An 11849-nucleotide genomic window follows, 5' to 3' on the forward strand; every position below is an offset into this window, starting at 1 on the left:
CTGCCAAGATTTTCTTGGGTCAGAAGTACTGGGGAGGTGGGGGTGGCTCTAGCTTTTCCATCAGTGCTAGAGGGCTTCTGCTTTTATCCTTTTTCCAGTGGTAGTGGATGCTGTTCTGGGGCCATGGTGTGAAAGACTTTTCTCCTTTTCCCCCAAGGATAAGTCAGCTTTTGCTTTGCAGAAGAGAAATTCCAATACATAGGCATTATTCAGTCCTGTCCCCCAGCATCAGCCAATTACCACCTGCATGCCTGCATGCACAGATTTACTTTGCACCTGCGTTCATGTCTTAAACACTTCTTCCTCCCACAATCTGCCCTATGTGTAACATTCAGTATACCCTATATCTCCTCCTCTGCTTGTTACCTTGTGGAATTCAGTTCATCTGCTTGCCTTACAACTTCAGCCTTACAAAATCTCTAATGGGTAAAAAAAAAGTTATAATTTTATAATTTATATGGCTTTGTTCCTGATGTGGGAGCAACATCCTCCTCTTGCAGCTTTCTAAGTAGAAGCAGGACTCAAACTTATTTTGATATTGCAAACTCTGTAATTCACTGTCTCCCAATTGAACTAAGATGATGAAAGCTCATAACGAAATGGATCTTGATGATTATTTATGCTTTTAAACAAATATTTGCATAAGGAACTTAAAAGCCTCTTGGGAATGCATTTCTACCAAGAAAAGAGAGTAAAGAAGACACATCTGACCTAGTAATAAAACTTTAATCATCATAGGCAGAAGACAATAAGAGTTTAGCATAGTGTTTGTAACTCAAATTATCTTTAGGCTCACTCCCTCATGGGGGATGTGTGGTTCCTTCAAAACCCTCAGGCACTGGTCCAAGATTACACTGAAGGACACAGGCACAAGCTATTAATTACATATTTAAATTAATTAAATTAATTGACATAAGTAAAAACCCAAACATCAACAACTCCAATATTTTTCACCTTCTCCTGATGTTAAAAGTAGTAGCTATACTATTTGTAATGAGGTGGATAGACCCAGAGTCTGTCATACAGAGTGAAGTAAGTCAGAAAGAGAGAGACAAATACCATATGCTAACACATATATATGGAATTTAAGAAAAAAAAATGTCATGAAGAACCTAGGGGTAAGACAGGAATAAAGACACAGACCTACTAGAGAATGCACTTGAGGATATGGGGGGGGGGAAGGGTAAGCTGTGACAAAGCCAGAGAGAGGCATGGACATATATATACTAACAAACGTAAGGTAGATAGCTAGTGGGAAGCAGCCGCATAGCACAGGGAGATCAGCTCGGTGCTTTGTGACCGCCTGGAGGGGTGGGATAGGGAGGGTGGGAGGGAGGGAGACGCAAGAGGGAAGAGATATGGGAACATATGTATATATATAACTGATTCATTTTGTTGTAAAGCAGAAACTAACACACCATTGTAAAACAATTATACTCCAATAAAGATGTTAAAATAAATAAATAAATAAATAAAAGTAGTAGCTATAAAGCTCTTGTAGGGGAGAAAAATTTTTCCTTCTTCTCTTCTATGTTTTTTGGCTGGCCTAATAATTAAATTGACATCAGGTAGATTAAAAGGAGAAAAACAAATTTTATTTTATACATACGGGAGTTCATAAAAATATGATATACAAAGACATGACCAAAGCGGGCAGCTTTTATACCTTTCAGACAAAGAAATAAATTTGTGAAGAATTAGTAAGACAAAGGGGTTGGGGCTTGGGATAGAAAATTAGTGAAGAACTAACAAGGTCTGTTTATACAGGCTTCTCAGCCCTGAATTCCCTAATTCTGGTGGTAAGGATACCTTGTACCCTCCTGGTACAAGAAGGGTACCTTTCATGGGAGATTTATTTATTGCTTTTAGGGTGACAAAGGAGGGTCAGAGTGTCCTTGAACTGGCTGTTTCTTAAGTAACTTTAATTCTAAATAATTAATATGCCAAAGTGGCATATTTGGGGGTGGCGTATTCTGCTCCCCTTCACTCTATATAGCTATATATAGCTTTATATCATATATAACTCTATATGATATTTTTACCTTCCATCCAATTGATCAAAATTGTGTACTGAATAATGAATACATTAAATAATCTGTATGTCCCCTAGTCATCTCCCTCAGATGAATACAGACCACATTGCTCTGAGACAACTCCCTCTTGATTTAGTTCTTAGATGACATCTCTTATATGTACAGCACATTACAGCACAATATACCTCTTAAGCGCCATAATACACGCACACTACACCCTCATGAATTCTTGTTCTTCATGTGCCTATGACTGTTCTTGTTTCTCTTTCCCCATGATCAACACAATAACTAATTTGTGTTTACTTTCTCATTTCACCCATTCTTATGATTCTTAACAAAGGACAAGGAGAAATGGTATGTGTATTTATAGTGGGCGTACATGACAGTAGTTACCAATAAAAGCCAAATATTTCACAAAAGTTTTTCTAAGATACTGCAGTATAAGCACTAAGGCTTTTGGTACCCCTGAGGATAAAAACAACACTCAAGCAGAGAGAGAGGAAAACTGCCAGCTTCTATAAGTTTCACACATTGACTTTATCAAAGAAAGGTCTTTAAAAAGCACAAACAAAAGTGGATACTGACAGTAGCAATGGTGATACCCAGAGGGAGGCAATAACGGTGATGCCTGACAGTAAATAGCTTAGTGGGAGAGACAGAATCCACTACAATGGCCTCAAAGATGAGCATTTAAGGGAGGAGCAGCTGATACTAGAGGAGGCCAGAGTACTGAGGATAGATAGTTGACTGATAATTTCTGTTCACATCCAAAACATGCCCAGGGAATGCACAGAATTAATTAGGATGGGGAGACTTTTGAGGGTATTGAAGTCATAATAGAAATTGGAGAAATTACCGAGAAATATCAATTTACAAATGGTTAAAACAAGAGGTATAATTAGGACATTAACTAAGTTATATTAACTATAAGCTCTTTGTTCTTGCTACAACTTAATCCTGTTAGTGGTGGTAAGAGAAAATATTTTCACTGTCTATATTTTTCAATAGCATTGCTCTTCTTTATAACTGTTCTTTCTTTCCAACATAGTACTCACTGCTTGTGATAAAAATAATATTACTATTTTTATAGAAGTAAACATGTTAGAGCTGGAAGGGATCTTGGATATCATCTCATGTCATCACCTCATATTATAAAGAGATAATTTTAGCTAATATGTTATCCAAATCACCTATCTGGTAGCTGAGCAAGAATGAGTAATTCAGAAAGTCATACTGTCCACGTGTTGTGTTTCTTATGACACTAAACTGCAATATTTAGAATACTGCACCATTTTAGAATACCTATTTTTGACATGAGGAATCTGTTTCAGAATCTAAATTTTACATAAAAAATCATAAAAATTAAATTGTAGAAAAATCAAGAAACCAAAAAAAAGGGATGGGGGTATAAGAAAATTTAAATCCACATCTCCTTAGACAGAACGTACAAAGGAAATGTTTGAGAACCAGTACCCTGATTCCTGAACTCCATTACACAGGCCTACAAACTTCACCACAAGCTATCCTTGGTCTCCAGCCCAGATGACAGATCTTGGTACTTCTCAGCCTCCACAGTTGTGTGTACCAGTACCTTATAATAAATCTCTTCATATCTAAATGTATGTGTATATATTACATACATATATATATATATATAAAATATATATATACTTATATATATAAAACCACCTATTGGTTGTGTTTCTCTGGGAAAGTCTGACTAATGCACACTGCAGAAAAAAAAAAGCACAACAAAACAAAACTCTGCAACAAACATTTGAGAATCTTGACATAGAGCTATTATAACCCTGAATCAGCCCTTAGTTTCATTATCTTTTCTATTATCTTTTTAGTCTCTTTTCATTTATTTCTGTTTTAATCTTTGTTATTTCCTTCCTTCTACTAACTTTGGGCTCATTTGTTCTTCTTTTTCTAGTCCATTGAGGTGCAGTTAGGTTATTTGATTTGGGACTTTTCTTGTTTCTTGAGGTAGGAGTTTATCACTATTAACTTCCATCTTAGAACTGCTTTTGCCCCATGAATTTTGATACTTTACATTTTCATGTTCATTTGTCTCAAGGTATTTTTTTGATTTCTGTTTTGATTTCTTCTTTGACCCACTGGTTGTTCAGTAGCATTTTGTTTAATCACCATATATTTATAAATTTTCCAGTATTGTGAAATTAATTTCTAGTTTCATACCACTGTGGTTGGAAAAGATGCTTTATTTTTAATGATTTCAACCCAGTTGAATTTATTATGAATTGTTTTGTGGCCTACCATGTTATCTATCTTAGAAAATGTTCCATATGCAGTTGAGAAAAATGTGTATTCTGTTGCTTTTGGATTTAATGTTCTGTAAATATCTAAGTCCATCTGTTCTAATGTGTTATTTAAGGTCTATGTTTGCTTATAGAGTTTCTGTCTAAATGATCCATCCATTGATATGAGTGTATTAAAGTTCCCTATTATTGTATTGCTATCTCTCCCTTTAGGTCTGTTGATATTTGCTTTATATATTTAGGTGCCCCTAATTAGGTACATAAATATTTACAGATATCATACTTTCTTGTTAGACTGACCGTTTATCATTATGTAGTGCCCTTCTTTGTCTCTTATTACAGTCTTTGTTTTAAAGTCTATTTCGTCTGATGTTAAGTATAGCTATTCCAGCTTTCTTTTGATTTGCATTTGCATGGAGTATCTTTTTCCATCCCTTCACTTTCAGTCTTGCATGTCTTTACATCCAAAGTGAGTCTCTTAAAGGCAGCATACAGATAAGTCTTGGGTTTTTTTCTTTTTTCAGCCACTCTGTCTTTTGATTGGCAAATTTAGTCTATTTACATTTCAAGTAATTATTGATAGGTATATGTTTATTGCCATTTTTTAAATTGTTTTCTGGCTGTTTTTGTAGTTCCTCTTGCTCCTTTCGTTTTCTCTTTCTCTCCTCCTTTGTGGTTTGATGGCTTTCTTCAGTGGTATGCTTACAGTTCTTTCTTTTTATTGTTTGTGTATTTACCATAGGTTTTTGCTTCATGGTTCCCATGACACTTACATGTAACAACTTACAACAGTCTATTTTAAGTTGATAAATTAATTTGAATCCCATTCTAAAGTTCAACATTTTTACTCCTGCCCTCACATTTTGTTTTTAATGTCACATTTTAAGTATCTGTATCTTGTGTATCCCTTAAATAATTATTGTAATCATAGTTATTTTTTGCTTCTTTTGTTTATTAACCTTCATACTAGCTTTACAAGTAATTAATCCACTACTTTTTCTTGATATTTACATTTCTAGTGAGATTTACTCTTTCATATGTGTTCTTGTCACTAATTAGTGTCTTTCCTTTCAACTTAAAGAAGTCCCATTAACATCTCTTTTAAGGAAATTTTAATGGAGATGAACTTTTCTTTAGCTCTTGCTTGTCTGAAAAACTCTTTCTCCCACCTTCAATTCTCAATGATAATTTTGCCAGGTATAGTATTCGTAGTTGGAATTTTGTTTTCTTTCAGCCCTTTGGATATACTGTGCCACTCCCTTCTGGCCCACAAAATTTGTGCTGAAAAATCTGCTTACAGTCTTAAGGGGTTGTCCTTGTATGCAACAAGCTGATTTCCCTTGCTGCTTTTAATATTCTCTCCTTGTCATTAACTTTTGATGTTTTAATTATAGCATATCTTGGTGTGAGTCACTTTGGGTTCATCTTCTTTGGAACTCTCTGGGATTCTTGGAGGTAGATGTCTGTGTCCTTCCCCAGGTTAGGGAAGTTTTCAGCCATTATTTATTCAAATAAGATTTCTGTCCCTTTCTTCTCCTTTTGGGAGCTCTATAATGTGAATGTTAGTCTGGTTGATGTTCTCCCATAAGTCCCACAGACCACCTTCACTTTTTTTCATTCTTTTTTTCTTTTTGCTACTCTGATTGGGTGAGTTCCGCTGCTTTGTCTCTGATTTGACTGATCCTTTTCTCTGCTTCTTCTAATCTGCTGCTGAACCCCTCTGGTGTATTTTCCAGCTCTGTTACTGTGTCCTGCAGCATATTGCCCATCTCTTTATTGCAGTTCTCACTGTGTTCATCCATTCTTCTCCCCAGTTCAGTAAGCATCTTTATGACCATTATTTTGAACACTTTAGCAGGTAAGTTACTTATCTCCGTTTCATTAATGTTTTCTTCTGATGTTTCATCATATTTTTCATTTGGAACATATTCCTCTGTTCTTTCATTTTGCTTGACTCTATGTGTTAGTTTCTATACAACAGCTGAAGCAACCACCTCCCCCAGTGGAGGGAGTGACCTCATGTTGGAAATGAACCTTGTTGTTTAATCCTACCTCAGGTCTCTGTCACCTCTCAAACCTCTGTGCTTGTCCAAGTGGCCTATTATATTTTTAGTAGCTCCCAGTAGTTGATGATGTACCAAGAACTGTAAGTGTCCCAAAAGAGAGAATATCAACACCTAGGGTCAGGCTGACTAGAAACAAGACCCTTAGGCAGCAGCTTTTAAAAGTATGTGAATATATACAGTGCTGTAAGACCACAAGTGTAAGCCCTACTGGCCACCAAATAGGTGATCTGGAGGTGATCCCTTGGCAGCTGTCACAAAAATTGGGGCTCCAAATGAGTGTATAAGTTCTTTTCTGGGAGATATCGGTGAGCTGGAGCAAGACAGAAGGAGATGGTGTCCAGTTTATGTTCCTATTAGAGCAGCTGTATAGGCCACTACATGTATGCTAAATCTGAAGCCTGCTCCTCAAGCCAAAGCAAAGAGGCCTCCTTCACAAAAAGACTTGGGGGAGTGCCTCTGTCCAATGTCTGTGCACTGCCCTGGGGTGGAAGCCTGCAGTAACTGTTTCTCTGATTGCCACAGTCCTATGGGATCCAAGAATACAAGTCCCTCTGGTCACCAGAGCCAGGTGATCACGAGGCATCCCCTGAGTGGCAGCTACATAAAACAGGGTGCTAGACCTACAAACTAGGTGTCAGATGCATGTAAAGCTGCCTTCAGGAATCACTGGTGCTCTGGAGCATGACAGAGGATGAGTGCAAAGATAGTGCCCCCCTCCTAAGTCTCTGGAAAGAATTACACTTAGCCCTTAGATACATGTTTAAGTAGAAGCCTGCCCCTCAGGCTGCAATCATAGTGATTAGCTAATAGGCCTCCTTCACAGAAAGACTGAACTCCCGGATCTGTTAACTCTTGATGTGCCCCAGTGGTGGTAGCTGTTTAAGGACTCCTTCCCTGTTGGTCACTGTCCTGTGGGACAGACCCATGAGCAAACATAAGCCCCACTGGCCACCAAAGCCAGATGATGTAGAGGTGGGGATGTAGAAGTTGTGAAAAAGTTTCCAGTTCAAGATGGTGATATATGAAGATCCTTAACTCACCTCCTCCCATGGACACATTGAGTCTACAGGTACAATATGGAACAATTTCCTCTGAAAAAAACCTAAATACTAGCTAAGTGACAACTACACATCAGGCAAATGAGAAGAAAACCACATTGAAGCAGGCAAGAGAGGCTGGGACACAATCTCGCCATAAAACCCACCCCCAGTGCAATGGCCCACAGTCATGAGGGAACTTAGAATCCAGAACTTCTCCCTGAGGAAAGAAGGGCTTGAACCCTACTTCAGGCATCCCAACTTTAAAGTCATGCACTGTGAGACAAGATGCTTATAGCCATGTCTGGCACCCAAATTTTTGTGACTGCTGATAGGAATCCTGTTGTATTTTTAATTGACTTAAATTTCCCCAAATGTCTCTACTAGAGTAAAAAATTGGTATTACTGCTAATGTACTAATCTTATTCCCCATTAACCTGATAAGGAGGATTTCAATCCTCTTTTAAGGTGTACCGCACATGCCATCTGCTACATGAAATCCAACTTGGACCTGCTTCTGCTCTTTGCTTCTCTCACCTCAGCTCACGTTTGTCTCCTCCAGTCAACTTCTCAAAGGCCCTTATTGCAGCATGCCATCCAGGCCACTATGTGACACTATTTCACCCTAGTTCCAGATGTTTTCCACTTCTGAGGTGGTCACTCTGCTGCTCTGAGCCAGCAAAATCACCACCTGCCCCTGCCACACTATGATTCCATCCAAGATATAGCTGGTAAATATTCTCAAACACTTATAAGGGTTGCTCAGCCATCTAATGGTGAAAGAAAAGAAAAAGAAAAGAGAAGAGAAGAGAAGAAAAGAAGGAAAAGAAAAGGAAAGAAAGAAAAGTAAGGCCCCTTTCCCTCTCTGTTATGCTATGTTAATATAGCAGTTGTTTGTAGGATTTTTGTTTATTGTGAATAAAGCTGATATCAATATTCATATACAAATCTATGTAGAAATATCTTTTTACTTCTCTTGGAAAAATTCTTAGGAATGCGATAGTGCTTCATAAGGCAGATACACATTTAATATTTTAAGAAACTGTCCTAAAGTTTTATGAAGAGGTTATTCCACTTCTACATTTTGAAAAGTGGTATATGAGATTTTCAGTTGCTTCACACCCATTCCAGCACTTGGTACTGTCATTACTTATTTTAGCCACTTTAATGAATGGATAGTGATAACTTTTGTTGTTGTTTTGTTTTTTCTGCTAAACATGGAGTTTACTGGTATCATTCAGTACAACTTTAGTCCTTCCTTTCCCAATCCCAGGCATGTTAACAGTCATTTAAAGATCATGCTACATTACTTTGGAGGAAAATACATCCTCCTTAACATGTCTAAAGAAATGCTAGAAAATTTTATTCCTACCGATTTTTTTTTTTTTTTTTTTTTTTTTACTGCCTCAGCTACTGATTTCTAACACAGTGCATGTGGATCTAATGTCCATGTGAACTCAAACCAACTAGTTACTGACTTTTTAAAGCAATTCCTTTGCAGATACCAAATGACACAGTCCTGGGCTGTGCAGAGAGGCCAAAGGGAATCCAACATGTTCCAGATTTTCTCCCTCTTGTGAGCCTGGTCTTTGATTAACAACTGCAAATGGCCTTATTGGAGAGAGAAAACACTCAAGAACACAAGCAAAGGGAAGTGGAAAGCTGGAAAAATGCAATGTCTGCTGAGCCCTGATGGCTCCGAGGTGACCACTACCGTGATATTATGGTTCAGAGGCTGACGTGGACCCCGGCCTGGGGGGATGCTGAAGGCAGATGAGAGAGAAATGGGTGTGACTGTTTCACAGAGGCCTCCCTGGGACACATCATGGGTGTTGGTGGGGTTAGTCTCTGTAAAATTGGATCTGAATCTGTCTCATCCTGAGCTAAGGAAACAAGAATAACAGAGTTTTCCTGTTTCTTGATTCCTCATACATGTGGGTTTAGAGTTGGGTGAAAGTCAACTTTTAAGTGAACACGGTAAGCTTTGTGATGGTGGTATATCAAAAAGGAAGAATGAAGGAATAAGCCTGCCTGAAACAGTGCGCAGGAGCATGGCCAGGAGAGCTCAGAACCGACTGTGACTCTTTCAGCCAGGAACCTACCCCTTCTACTCTTCCGTTTCCTAAACTGGCCCATGGCTTTTGCTCGCCACTTTTCCATCAGACCACACTGCAGGAGTTGCAAGAAGCGAACTGAACATACATTTGCAGTCTATTACCTTGTGGGAGTATTGTGCCAATACATTCAAGTGATAAATAGAAGGCTGAGAACGTCCCAACAGGCTAAGACAGTCTCCCAAGGCACTTGGCAGCATTCCCACACAGTAAGAGCCACCCACGTCTTCAAGGTTCTGCAATGGGGTCCAGGATGTGAAGGGCACCAAAGAAGTCCCTCTGCCCTTCAACTGGTTGAACACTCTGCTAGTTGCCACAGTTCTTTGTGATTCTTCGACTTCTGACCACTTGTTGGATGCCGTCTGCGACATTAACAGTGACTTCTTTTGCAGACGTCCGCTCTTTTAGCCTCTGTGGTCTGGAGGCCATTCTGTTTCTGGGTCAGGGGGCCTAAGCTGAGGCCCTGGGAATTTGGGCACTAGGTCCCACAGCTCATCTTCTCTGGGTTGGATATTCCACTTGGGGCTGTCGATCCGGGCACGCCAGCTTCCAGCACACCTGCGTGCAGGCCGCCCGCCTCAGGGCCGCTGCCCCGGGCGGCGCGTCCAAGTCGGTGTAGGTGAGCCATGTGGACTCCGTCCCGCGAGCCCAGCTCTCCTAGTAGCGGGGCTCAATGGCATCCGCCCAGGTCCCGCCGCAGCCCATTCTCCCGCGCTGCTGTCGCGCCCGGCAGCTGCTCGGTTCGCGGTTCCAGCGGCGGCTCAGCCCGGCCGGCGAAGAGGCGGCGGCGGCGGCTGCATCGCGTGCCCCGACCCGCCTGCCCGCGCTGCAGCCACTTGCCCAGCTCCCGCGGCACCCGCCGCCTCCTCCACCGCCGATAACTCTTTATGATTTACATAAATGACCTTTAAGACCTTATGCTAAGTATCTTCTCATGAGCCTATTGGCCAAATATTTTCCTTCGTAAACTCTGTTCAAATCTTTATGTCCATTATCATTGGCTTGTTATTATTGAATTATAAATTATTCCTCATACCATATATTTATTCAAATTATATTGTTTTGGGCACTATGGTGAATCACTTTCCAATTACTTGCTGCTGTGTATATCTATCCTCACATTCATATGGCTTGCCTTTTTGTTTTCTTAAGGTGTCTTTCGAAGAGCTATATGTCAATTTTCATGAAGTCAAATTTTTCATTTTTTTCCTTTGTGGTTTATGTCTTTTATGTTCTAAGAAAACAATGGTTAACCCAAATTTTCAAATATTTTTCCTGCTGTTTTATATTTTTACCACTACAATTATGAGGTATTTCAAGTTAACTTTTGTGTATTGTGTATGTTCAGGTTTGATGTTTACTTTTTCTGCAGGGATATCCAGTTGTTCCAACACTGTTACAGATTTTCTTTCACCCACTGAATTGCTTTGGTACCTTCGGCAAATATCAATTGAGCATGTATGTACAGGTTTTTTTCTGGATTCACTGTTCTGTTCTATTAACCATTTGATAGATCTATTCTTTCACCAGGACCATGCTGTCTTGATTATTGTAACTTCATAGCAAGTCTTAAACTCATGTAATGTATGTCTTCTTTGTTCTTTTTAAAAATTACTTTGGTTCTTCTGAATTGTTTGCATTTTCACATAAATTTTCAAATCAACTTATTAATTTCTACCAAAAAAGGCTCTAAGATTTTGATCGAGATTGGATTAATTCTATAGGTCAATTTAAAGAAAATTAACATGTTAACAATGTTAACTCTTCCAATCCATGAACATAGTAAATATCTCTATTTAGGTCTTCTTTACTTTTTATCAACAATATGCTATAGTTTTCAGTGTATATAGCCTTGCTTATCTTTTGTTAAATTAATTACTAGTTCTTTTACATTTTGGCACTATTATAAATGGAATATTCTTTAATTTTCCAATTGTTTTCCTTTGTTATATAAAAATGCAAAAATACAAAAGTTTTATATATTAACCTTGTACCCTGCCACTTTGCAAAACTAACCTATTATTTTCAGTAGTTGTTTTGTAGAGTCCTTGAGGATTTCCTATGTAAACAATAACGTCTTATGGAAATATAAATATTTTTTACATATTTCTTGTCAATCATTATGCCTTTTATGCTATTAATTTCATTACAGCAATAGCTAGGACCTGCAATATTAAGGTTGAATGGTAACAGGGAGGGCAGACATCCTTGCTTTATTCCTAATCCTAGGGAGAAAATATCAAATATTCACACTTAAATATGAGGTTAGCTGTAGGTTTCCTACAAATGGCCCTTAGAAGTCTGTGGAATTTCTCTT

The 11849-nt window shown here is 38.7% G+C and overlaps 1 pseudogene; it reads right to left on the minus strand.

Moving 5' to 3' along the window:
• Nucleotides 1–9838: 9838 nt before the first annotated feature.
• Nucleotides 9839–10237, minus strand: LOC132425292 (brain and acute leukemia cytoplasmic protein-like; annotated as a pseudogene).
• Nucleotides 10238–11849: the final 1612 nt, after the last annotated feature.

Source organism: Delphinus delphis, chromosome 5 (assembly GCF_949987515.2).
Source record: "Delphinus delphis chromosome 5, mDelDel1.2, whole genome shotgun sequence".
NCBI classification, from domain to species: Eukaryota; Metazoa; Chordata; class Mammalia; order Artiodactyla; family Delphinidae; genus Delphinus; species Delphinus delphis.